The sequence below is a fragment of the Schistocerca cancellata genome, chromosome 5, assembly GCF_023864275.1.
Source record: "Schistocerca cancellata isolate TAMUIC-IGC-003103 chromosome 5, iqSchCanc2.1, whole genome shotgun sequence".
Taxonomy (NCBI): Eukaryota; Metazoa; Arthropoda; class Insecta; order Orthoptera; family Acrididae; genus Schistocerca; species Schistocerca cancellata.
Window position 1 is genome coordinate 261703422 of NC_064630.1, and position 13011 is coordinate 261716432.

Consider the following 13011-nt stretch of genomic DNA (forward strand, 5'->3'; position numbering starts at 1 on the left):
GATTGCAACCTCTTGATGTCTCGATAAATAAACCATTTAAAGTGTGTATGAGAGAGGAATTGAACAAATGGATGATGGATGAAACCTAACATGACTTCACGCCGATGGGAGCCACTATCAAGTAAGTGTGTCACTGGTTAACAATAGGGGCCTCGAGTGAGACAAGACATTATTGCTAAATCTTTCACGAAGTGCAGCATAGGTAACGCTCTTGATGACAGTGAAAACAATCTTATATATGAAGAGGACAACGATGCAGACCAATTGGAAGTAGAAGAACAACATAAAGGAAGTTGAGACGACGGTTTTCAGAGATTTTAAAAATCACTTCGGTTTTATGAAATAAGAGGATTTTTTCCGTCTGTCTTTCCAATATAATAATAAAAACGGTAAACATGCAACTTTTTTAAATAAATTGCTTATAATTATGGTGTTTCTTATTGTTTGTAGCATCTTATGGCCAGTAAAATACAGAATTTACCTGTCTGGAGTAGCGTCTTTTAAACAAGTGTTTACCTATTTTACGGGCATTAGTGTTGAGCAGACTTTGTAAAGTGTCGTTCCACCGTGCACGCCAGTGAGGTGTATCTCAATTTCAATTTGCGACAGTAAAGAGTGGCATGCAGCAGTTGTATTTAGTTTGTGTACTGTGCCTAGTTCAATCGTTTTGTTAGACGCTCCTACTTTGAAGTGAACCTTAAGATTTTTTACTTGGTGTTTTTACGATTGCTAGTGGAGCCGTATCTAACTTTGTAGAGAAGTTTAATGTTACTAAAGTGCTATGGTTGCTTGATTTAATTTTACTTAACATCCGAAACCATAGTCAAGAGTGGTCCACAAGTTGAAGAGTGTGTGGTAGCCATGAGCAGCTGAGCACCAGCACTTTGACTTTATCTATCGACAGCTTCGTTTAGTTGTAAATTTCTTGAAGCTAAAATCTTCTGAGTTATTACGGCTCGTCATGGTCCTCTACAATTCCTTTCTACGCAGTTTACGTTTCTATCTCTCTGTTGTGATCGTTCCCAGTATTTTTTAGTGTGACCGATTAGCTAAACAGTTAACTGGGAAGATCAGAAGATCCTGAAGAAGATCCCAACAGAGATCTCAAAAAGTCGATCGTGTTAGAATAAATTGAAATAGGAGATTTTTAGCTTCAGTGTCAAGTGTAATGACAGCCTGCAGGCTTACATATTTCTTGCTGTATAGCTGAACTCAGTAAAAATCAACAGGGACTATACTTACTGGTTATGACTTCGTGAGGAATTGGGCATACCAGGAAACAACTAGATGCTGCTGTCCTGGCCTGTGAAGGCGTTGCGATACTTGCGGTGAAAGCTGAAGGACTACTGGTGCTTTTTTGCGGCTCTTCGGTTCCCTGATCAAGCAGTGTCTTCCGATACGCGTGATCTGACCGGTTCATACTGAAATGAGAGTAAATAGTGAAAGTGGCGGAATCGAGAATCTTTGGATGGGAAGTGAAAGTTAGCACTGGCCGTAAGTGTGTCACGATTTACACAATGGAAAACTGCAGTAATAGAACCTCGTTTCGAGAATTTATTCCCATATTTAAATGTATTTATTGACATGGATATTTTCGGTGATTTTCTGTCTGTCTGGCATTGAAGATGTATTTTTGATGTTAAACCGCAATCTCAGAATCGGACCAAAGGAATCATGGAGTGCTTTTATACTCTAATGTTGTAAATGGTACTTCTGTGTTGTTATAGGTGTCTTCTAAAATTCCTAATTCTGGAATTATTTCACCCAAGAAGATAGTACTACTATTCGACATTTCACTCATAGTCCAAACCCCAAAATGACAGACATCATGATATGTGACAGTGGGACAGAAAATCGAATTACAGCCCTTAACGGAGGAAAACCAACTGGGCTTGATCGGATACCTATACTATTCCACGTAGGCTGTGTGAAAAGAAATGCTTCTTTTCGTGCACGTTACCTGTGCACGTGAAATGGTTCTTTCTGTGTGATACAGTATGCACTATAACTATCAACTACTCTCGTAACACATCAAAACAACTCATAAAAACATACTGCCTATTCCAAATTCCACAATTGTGAGATACATTAAATAGTACCATGAACACGTACATTGTTCCCTTGCAATGAAGTCAGCATCAATACGGCTTGTTATTAAAAAGAACTAGATGTATAATATCAAATGCTTCTCAGCTCGTGGTCGATTATGGATGCCTCACTGCTCGCTGGTAGAATTCTGTCCTGAATTACTGGTATTGGGAAGACAGATCACCAAGCGTTGTCTAATCAGTAACGAGGTCCAGTGAAATATCATCACTACCACAGACCGTACCTCAAAGCCTTCAATATTTGTATATTTATTAAAATAATATAAGAGACCCATCGCAGGTTTACGGATGACATACACTAACGTAGATCAAGAAAAATCCCGTAACGATGGCACCACACAGTCAAAATCCGTCGAAACACCGTAATTGGTTGAAGTCATAATACCAGTCTAAAATTTTCCTTCCGACCGTAGAATAAGTAAAACTACTATAAAAACCAGAAAACAACAGTGAATTTGTTTATATTTAATTAGCCCTGGTCATGCATGGCGAACGTATCACTGCGGCCGTGGTGTCGACCACAGTACATCTCAGTTTTGTCTTTTTGGTACTATAAAAAAGTTTCAAAAGTAATTCATCCTTTTAACGCCATTGTTTACTTTAGGTTTTTATGATTGTCCATCGGATCCACATGCTGATGTTATACTGTGAACCTAAGCCACACGTTTCCAAATATAAAGTTTCATTTCCTGATGATGAGGTATTCACAAACAATAGTCACTTGAAACAATTTTAACAACTACTTTTGGGCAAGTTAAATGTTTCCTAGAGCGCAATCACTCATTGACTTTCCCAGCTCAGCTTTTCCTTAATTATTTCGTGTTTAAATCACACAGTTGTCAAAAAACTCGATACTATACATAAAAAGTACTTTCTGCGACACTTCATAGCGCAAAATATTCGTACCTTTATTCAGTATATAGTAATGGCAACTTATAATGCAATAGCATTTTCACACACTCATGCTTTTTATAAAGTCGTTATCACATCACAAAAAGGACACGTGAACTGTAGTACTAATAATCGATGCTGTCAACACAAAGAATACTATAACTGTGTTGCAGAACCTGTTGCGCTATTTGGTCAGCCAGTTTCATAAGCTTTTTATAAAATCATGTCTTGCTCGAGCTTCCAGCCAAATATGCATAGGCGATGATACTCGCAGACGGATCGAGAACCTGGAGAGAACAGGATATGCTTTTTGGCACACTTATGAGCAAACAGAATCAAAGCATAAGCTGCCAAAGAAACGACAATAATAACGGTAGAGCTTGCGGCCATCGCGGAAGCCCGTAAGTACTGTTATGCAGAGCTAGAGAAATACACTCCTGGAAATGGAAAAAAGAACACACTGATACCGGTGTGTCAGACCCACCATACTTGCTCCGGACACTGCGAGAGGGCTGTACAAGCAATGATCACACGCACGGCACAGCGGACACACCAGGAACCGCGGTGTTGGCCGTCGAATGGCGCTAGCTGCGCAGCATTTGTGCACCGCCGCCGTCAGTGTCAGCCAGTTTGCCGTGGCATACGGAGCTCCATCGCAGTTTTAACACTGGTAGCATGCCGCGACAGCGTAGACGTGAACCGTATGTGCAGTTGACGGACTTTGAGCGAGGGCGTATAGTGGGCATGCGGGAGGCCGGGTGGACGTGAGGTCTCCACAGTACATCGATGTTGTCGCCAGTGGTCGGCGGAAGGTGCACGTGCCCGTCGACCTGGGACTGGACCGCAGCGACGCACGGATGCACGCCAAGACCGTAGGATCCTACGCAGTGCCGTAGGGGACCGCACCGCCACTTCCCAGCAAATTAAGGGCACTGTTGCTCCTGGGGTATCGGCGAGGACCATTCGCAACCGTCTCCATGAAGCTGGGCTACGGTCCCGCACACCATTAGGCCGTCTTCCGCTCACGCCCCAACATCGTGCAGCCCGCCTCCAGTGGTGTCGCGACAGGCGTGAATGGAGGGACGAATGGAGACGTGTCGTCTTCAGCGATGAGAGTCGCTTCTGCCTGCGTGTTTGGCGCCGTGCAGGTGAGCGCCACAATCAGGACTGCATACGACCGAGGCACACAGGGCCAACACCCGGCATCATGGTGTGGGGAGCGATCTCCTACACTGGCCGTACACCACTGGTGATCGTCGAGGGGACACTGAATAGTGCACGGTACATCCAAACCGTCATCGAACCCATCGTTCTACCATTCCTAGACCGGCAAGGGAACTTGCTGTTCCAACAGGACAATGCACGTCCGCATGTATCCCGTGCCACCCAACGTGCTCTAGAAGGTGTAAGTCAACTACCCTGGCCAGCAAGATCTCCGGATCTGTCCCCCATTGAGCATGTTTGGGACTGGATGAAGCGTCGTCTCACGCGGTCTACACGTCCAGCACGAACGCTGGTCCAACTGAGGCGCCAGGTGGAAATGGCATGGCAAGCCGTTCCACAGGACTACATCCAGCATCTCTACGATCGTCTCCATGGGAGAATAGCAGCCTGCATTGCTGCGAAAGGTGGATATACACTGTACTAGTGCCGACATTGTGCATGCTCTGTTGCCTGTGTCTATGTGCCTGTGGTTCTGTCAGTGTGATCATGTGATGTATCTGACCCCAGGAATGTGTCAATAAAGTTTCCCCTTCCTGGGACAATGAATTCACGGTGTTCTTATTTCAATTTCCAGGAGTGTTTATTGTCACCCTTTCGGAATCTCAGTCTCCGTTCACTCTCCTGACGTATTTTCATCGAGGGCACGAAAATCATCCGATAGTCCAAGAGATAATGGCATACTTAACCCAACTGGAAGGGAATGGTCGCAAGGCCTCCATGCACTGGGGTAAAGGCGGTCAAAACGTCCTACGCAACGAGATCACGGTACAGGAACAGGATACGGACCAAATGTGACAAAGAGTGGCAAACTTGTTAGACAACTAAAGGAAAATACCACGCGCAAATAACTTCAGTGCTACTAACCACACCATGGTACCATAGACTCAAGCGCTCATGGTAATTTGCAGTCACCATAGCACGGTTTCTGTAAGCCACTGTCGATATGCACAGCACCTACACCACATGTGCATAGTACCTTTGCACTTTGTAACTGAGACGAAGTGGAAGACACAAACCACAAATGTTTTGGGTGCATCAATAGGTGTGACCTTACGTCAGAAATGCTAAGGACTGTTTTAAGCAAGAAATAAACATTTCACATCTGCGAAAACATTATTGACAACTTCAGGCTTTGAAGTATATGAAGAAGAGAGATATGAATTAACTCGTGTAAACTACATACCTTTGACTAATTTCTCTGCGTCATTTCAAATTAAATTTACCTATGTTTTACGTCATCATCATTGGTATTCGTTCTCTTTAATTCGCTTTTATATCTATAGCAGTTCCGTGTCTTTATGACTTACTTATGTAGATGGCTGTATGGCGAATACTCAAATTTCAACTGAAAATAAAAATAAATAAAACCTATAATTTTCGTCACACTACGCCTAACAGGAGAACGGAATAAACGAAATGTATTATCAAATTTCGAATATGTTTAGACATGAACTGTGCAGTTGATTAGTGACACATAAAAATTTACAACAGACCAGGACTCCAACTCGTATTTCCCGCTTAACATGAGCAGTTAACCACTTCGGCCGCCTGTATATGCCTCCCCAATTGATCCAAACCTCCATTCGTCACAGTGTGTCAACATCTGTTAGTATTAGCACACATTACGCGACTCCTGCACAGAGAGAGGCAGTATTATTATCGCCGTTTTAAACTACCTTCGCATGTAACACAAATTTGCAATGACCGTATTTCACAGTGTCTATATAGTACTGTGCAATGTGTGAAGCAACAACTCTAGAGCTGTACTTAATACACAGAATGTATTCGCATATTGGATTGGATACCAGATACACAGTTTATTGTGCCACAAAAAAAATTGTGCTGGATCTGTTCTCGAAGCTGTATTTCCTGCTTATCACGAGCTACCAACTTAGCGACTTCGGCTATAGGTGCACGTCTCCTTGGCCGATCCATACCTCCATATCTCCCAGTGTGTCTATGCCCCTTAGTGGCCGCATACGTTCTGTAATTCCTGCAGAGGTAGAGACGATATTATTATCATCGTTTTGGCCTGTCGTGACATGTAATACAAATTAGAAATGTCTTTATTTTACTGTTGCCCCATAGTGCTACCCGCAATTACCTTCAGACATGCGCATGTTGTAAAATACAGAAACTGTAAATTTGTATTATTTGCCAAGACAGGTAAAACAACATTGTCTCTACCTGGAGGGATCACATAATATCTGCAAGCAATAAGGCAGAGAAATACACTGTGATATGAGAAATCTTACGTTGGTCCAGCAGGCGTGTGCGGATAGCCGAAGTGGTTATGTGCCAGTACATTTCGTCTACTTAATAGGACTGTAGACTACACAGGAACTGTAAAATACAGATGCTGCGAACTAGTATTACGGAATATTTCCAACAGAGCCGGCACGAACGTCCAGGACGGACTGTAAACTTAAACGCACCAAGCAGCAGCTAGCCATCTCCCTCTACGCGGCTCCCGACTGATGTCTATCGGAAGCGACTGAGATCGGTGTAAGAAGAGGTGCCAGTAGCCTCTGAACTTGCCAGAACACCGGAGAAGGCTAGTGACAGTACAGAATAGTTCGACCTGAAGCTAAAGTAGATTTATATACACTACTGCCATTAAAATTGCTACACCACGAAGATGACGTGCAACAGACGGGAAATTTAACCGACAGGAAGAAGATGCTGTGATATGCAAATAATAAGCTTTTCACAGAACTCACATAAGGTTGGCGCCGGTGGCGACACCTACAACGTGCTCACATGAGGAAAGTTTCGAACCGATTTCTCATACACAAACAGCAGTTGACTGGCGTGGCCTGGTGAAACATTGTTGTGATGCCTCGTGTAAGGAGGAGAAATGCGTACCATCACGTTTCCCACTTTGATAAAGGTCGGATTGTAGCCTACCGCGATTGCGGTTTATCGTATCGCGACGTTGCTGCTCGCGTTGGTCGAGATCCAATGACTGTTAGCAGAATATGGAATCGGTGGGTTCAGGGGGGTAATACGGAACGCCGAGCTGGATCCCAATGGCCTTGTATCACTAGCAGTCGAGATGACAGACATCTTATCCGCATGGCTGTAACGGATCGTGCAGCCACGTCTCGATCCCTGAGTCAACAGATGGGGACGTTTGCAAGACGACAACCATCTGCACGAAGAGTTCGACGACGTTTGCAGCGCGGAGACCATGGCTGTGGTTACTCTTGACGCTGCATCACAGACAGGAGCGCCTGCGATGGTGTACTCAACGACGAACCTGGGTGCACGAATAGCAAAATGTCATATTTTTGGATGAATCCAGGTTCTGTTTACAGCATCACGATGGTCGCATCCGTATTTGGCGACATCGCGGTGAACGCACATTGGAAACGTGTATTCGCCATCGCCATACTGGCGTATCACCCGGCATTTTGAACAGTGGACGCTACATTTCAGATGTGTTACGACCCGTGGCTCTACCCTTCATTCGATCCCTGCCAAACCCTACATTCCAGTAGGATAATGCACGACCGCATGTTGCAGGTCCTGTACGGGTCTTTCTGGATACAGAAAATGTTCGACTGCTGCCCTGGGCAGCACATTCTCCAGATCTCTCACCAACTGAAAACGTCTAGTCAATGGTGGCCGAGCAACTGGCTCGTCACAATACGCCAGTCACTACTCTTGATGAACTGTGGTTCGTGTTGAAGCTACATGGGCAGTTGTACCTGTACACGCCATCCAAGCTCTGTTTGACGCAATGCCCAGGCGTATCAAGGCCGTTATTACGGCCAGTGGTGCTTCTTCTGGATACTGATTTCTAAGGATCTATGCACCCAAATTGCGTGAAAATGTCAGTTCTAGTATAATATATTTGTCCAATGAATACCCGTTTGTCATCTGCATTTCTTCTTGATGTAGCAATTTTAATGGCCAGTACTGTATGTACCCTTCTAAGACAGACTTTTCAGAATGTAAACTTTACGATGATAATTTTCTGTTGTGGAACACGTAAATTTCAAGATCCCGACGAATCTGATACTTTTCAAATGCAAGCTGAAAAACTGCCAATTTTTTTACACGACCAGTCACAGTAATGTGAATGCCACCTAAGTTCGACGTCAACGTGCAGTAACCACTTTCAAACGGCACGTGGCAGCACCCGTTGCAGAGCGTATATAAGACGTGTCGGGAAGCTGCAGAAGCCAGTACAGTTCTTGTCTGTTGTAATGCGGAGACAGCGCGCCTTATCTGCTTTATAAGAGGGGCTTGATCATTGGCATTCGAGTCAAGGATGGAAGCGAAACTGTTCGTGTGCCGTCGTGATCAGAGTAAACTGTGCGTGACAAACTGGTGCTATCAAAAACCGGCGCCGAGGCAGCTACGGTGGACTAAGCGTCATAGATGACAGGGATGAACTGCTGTAGCGGAAATGTGTGCAGCCGATTAGACGTCCAACTGCTGAGAAACTGATCGTCCAGGTGAACCAAGGGGCTACCAACAGCGTTTCCTCACCAAGCGAACGCTGTTGTTTACTGGGTTACGCAGGAGGCGTCTGATTCATGCAAGCGTGCTGACTGCTCTTCCTCGGCGACGAAGGCTGGAATTTGCACGTCGGCACCACCGATGGACGTCCATTGTGTGGTGTTAGATAGCCTGTTCAGATGAATCAGCTCCATATGACACACAGCCGTTGGCGTGTGCAGTATGAACCCTCTGATAGCAAACACCATGCAACAACCGTCGGAAGGCTCCAGGCTAGATGAGTGAGTGTCTGCACAACGATATCTGTTAATTAGTCCCAACACATGAACAACATCCATATTAAAACGATCCTGATTGACACTGTTCTCCTCAGTATCACTTTCATTAGTCGTGATTTGAATAATCATGGCTAATGAAAGTGATACTGAGGAGAACAGTGTCAACCAGGATCGTTTTAATATGACTGACACTGATAATATGACTGACACTGACACTGCCCACTTAATTTGTAATCGAGGTAATAATTCACTGCGTATACGTTTTCTTGTCCAGTACTGACTGAAAAACAAAGACAACGCTGAAAATATCAAAGTGACTCATCATACATTACTTCTGGCGACTGGGCCCCAGAACAGAAGACTGCTGCAGAATGCGATGTCCGTGTCGCCAGTCTCCATGTATACCACGGCCGGTTGGTGTGCCATATTAATAGACGCTGCATTGTTCGTCTCACAAGACCAAAGGCCGAACTATGTAGTTTCTTTTACTGGTAATTTTAGGAAGTTGACAATGAAAGATTCAGTTGGTAACAATTACTGTCAGATCATATGCTGTGCGATTTATTGCCGACGTTATTATTGATTTCAAGCCACATTAGCTACACTCCGTTTTAGAAATATTCTAAATGCCACAATACAACATTAATCACTTCACACTGAAACTTTAAAAGCGTCAGAGCGTGGAACGAATAATTAAACTGAATCCATTACTTCCAAACAAACGCAATCCATGTGAGCGTGGTCGACCAACGATGAGTATAGACGCACTCGTGCAACTGTACATAATAACATGAGAAAACAGAGCGAACTATTAGCCTAAATTTATTCATACATACACTCTCTCACAAACGTATTTAGTGAGAGCAGCCAAACAATTCTTACTCGAAATTGCAACTGTCCACTCGCTACTCCTTTCGAAGTTACGTTTATGCACGAAACACCTGTAACTATTTCAAAAAGTATTGTCAGTGAGCATCCGTTACTCTTTAATGCCGGACACGATTAACCCTGAGGCAGCTGGAGTAATTAACACAATATATACAATTTGCGTTAACAGCAAGCAATCAGTTTACAAAAAAGTCGTGACGTATAAGTTATATTGACGTGGGGATGCATACGTAGCTAGGCTGAAAAGTAATGCACATATTCTTCTAGAGCATGAAAAAACAGTTTGGAAGATGTGGCTAAAAATTGCATTAAAGCACAGTTGTTAAGCTTCATCTTCATATATTTAATTTCTTTCTTTCTTTTTTTCTCTTTTATCTGAAAATTTCTTCCGACTCTTATCGAATCCAGGACTTGACAGCCAGCTGCACTAACCTCTATCGTACGAGGTGAAATGATTACCCTTGGCGTCTCTCTGCAGTAGAGCTAGATGTGTCAGCGTTATAGTTTGCGGAGTATTTTCGTGGCATTCTATGAGTGATTTCGTTATTCTGGAAAATACAGCGTGCCAACACAAGTATGCATTTATCCGTGGAGTCCATGTCCCCTTCCACATGCGGTCTGTTATTCCTCGGAACGATAGCATTTACCAGCAGGAAAATACGTGTCACATAGGTCGCAGTACACGTGAGTGGTTCGAAAAGCATGAGGATGAATTTGCAGTACTTCCCTGGCCACCAGACCCGCTGGATTTAAAGCGAATAGAGTATCTGTGAAACCACTTCGACCGGGCTGTTCGCGACCTGGATCCTCAACCGAGATATCTAGCGCAGTTGGACAAGGTAATGAAGTCCGCATGGCCCCACATCCCTGTCGGTACGTTCCAGAACCTCACTGACTCCGTAAATGCTACAGAAGGTGTTTATTCAGGTTTGCGACGAGTGGGCAATGTTTTATATTTATCGTATATGCGAACAGCAAATTAGCTTCTTTTTTTTTGTATCCAAGCACTCACTCGATGTACTGATCGAACTACCTAGTGATCAAAAATTTGAAACTTACTGTTATCAATCTCTGTTACGACTCATCGCACTGCTAAGTCTTATTCAGTAAATCATTTCATTCAATATCATATTTCTGTGTCGAGTGTATTTGTTGCGAGAAATACCAGTTTTATTAACGTAGATAAAATATGCAACGTTTCAGTTCGGAAGAGTGCTTCCAACTACGGCATCGGTTCCAATCGCAGACGAGCTGACTTCTCCGCAACTGCTCTGAAAGTCAATGAGCGAACGGGTAACAGACCGCTTAGAATTGCGCTTACTGGCGCACAAGTTCTGAGTACACTTCAGACCAAGTTCGTAATCGTGATCGCAGTCATTGGGACACGAGGAAACTAAGGCGGTAATTGTTTAATCGAGAATTCTAATGCATGTTTACATAAATTACTTGATTTTTAAATTGTAAAGAATATGACAGTGTGATAAAATTTTACGATTACCATGCATATAATGCTTCGATCCCATCTCGTGTCTAGAGACGGACAGGAAACAGTATCTTTAGTTTGCTTTTCCTAAATATTGATAACATGAATGGAAGACACCTGCGAATTTGATAAGTTTTCATTATAACTTTACTATGATCAAAAATACTAAAAAGCTTCATTTGCAGGATCTTGTGTAAACAAGCAGTTATCAATCCATAGAAAAATACGAGAGAGTTCACTTCAGTTCTTCAGATGTTTATCGTAACTAGGATCTTTCACTGTCATGTGGAGCGAGTAATTTTGCAATTATAGTAGACATTCTCAGTGAAAAATATGGCGACAAGCTGAGCACTTATAAGACAGCCTTAATCTACTTTCTTGTCACACACACTAATTTATACTTAACTGTGTTAAAGTATTATTTCTGATGACATGATCATGCTTGAAAAGTACTATATGTCGTGTTTAAACTAAGTTGAGTGATATTTCAGTTGCGTGACAACCAGTTAATAAATATTAAGGAATCCTTATTTCAGGTTTCAAGTGGTGAAGCCTATGTATTAGGTTTCATTATAATACTTGCACACTAGACAGCAGATTTGCTTCTATCGAACTTCTAGAAAGAGGTTCTATTCTTCTCCATCAGCTGCACCGTCTAAGATGTAGGTTACGTCGTACTATTTCAAGACTATTTAAAGAATCGAACTCAGTTGTATAGAACAGCTTATAACGATAGATTACAACTGAGTTAATGTGTTACATATTTTATTTTAAGTGAGCAGATGTTTAGAAAAGTTACGAATAACGTCTGAAGTTTGTTGGAAGTTGCTAAGTGCTCCCCTTATTGAGCACTAGCTGAATGTATTCTGGGTAATTTGTACTCCATTTTAAGTAGCTCATTTCTCACACTTCTCAGTTTATGACGTCATAGCTCCTGCATAGTTCAATTATTGTGTGCCGTACAATGATATTATTTCGGAGGCACATTAAAGGGTATATGTGGAAACTGCTCACAGAATGTGTTGCGCGTAGAATTAGTACTAAATAAGAAATAAATTAGAACGTTATGCTTAATGCTGAATTTTTACTGCAAGAACAGCAAAATCGTAGTGAACAATAAATGTATTTCCCTTTCATCATTTAGTGACTGGTATCAGCGAGGAATAGTTTCATGAAAGTCCGCAACTATGTTTATGGTTTGTTGGAAATAGCTGACTGCTCCCATTTCAAATATTTGGTGAATGCTGTCGGGAATAGTTGTGGGTAGCGAGCTACGCTGTCTCGAGACGTATTCACACTTTCTAATTGCTATACTTCTCTTAGTGCGTCAAACCTTTAACATAACCTGCATGTATAATAATTAAACTGAGACAGCATTTTAAATTTTTAAATTTGGTCAGTAATTATATGAAATATAGAAAATCAGGTTTTTGCTCCCTGCAGAAGGAGTTAGATAGGAAACTTTCCACTGCGACTGAGAAGCATTAAGAGTAAACCAGGAACCTGGTAAGTAGGTTAGCAATATATAGGCACACGGAAAGAGTGAAGTGATTTCAGATATGTTACAGTGATTCTATTGCTACGAAAACAGTAGAGGCGGCAGCAGTGAAGCACAGTCAACTGTCAGTATATTTTCTCCAGATTTATTAAACAGGATTTAGCGAGGATAAAG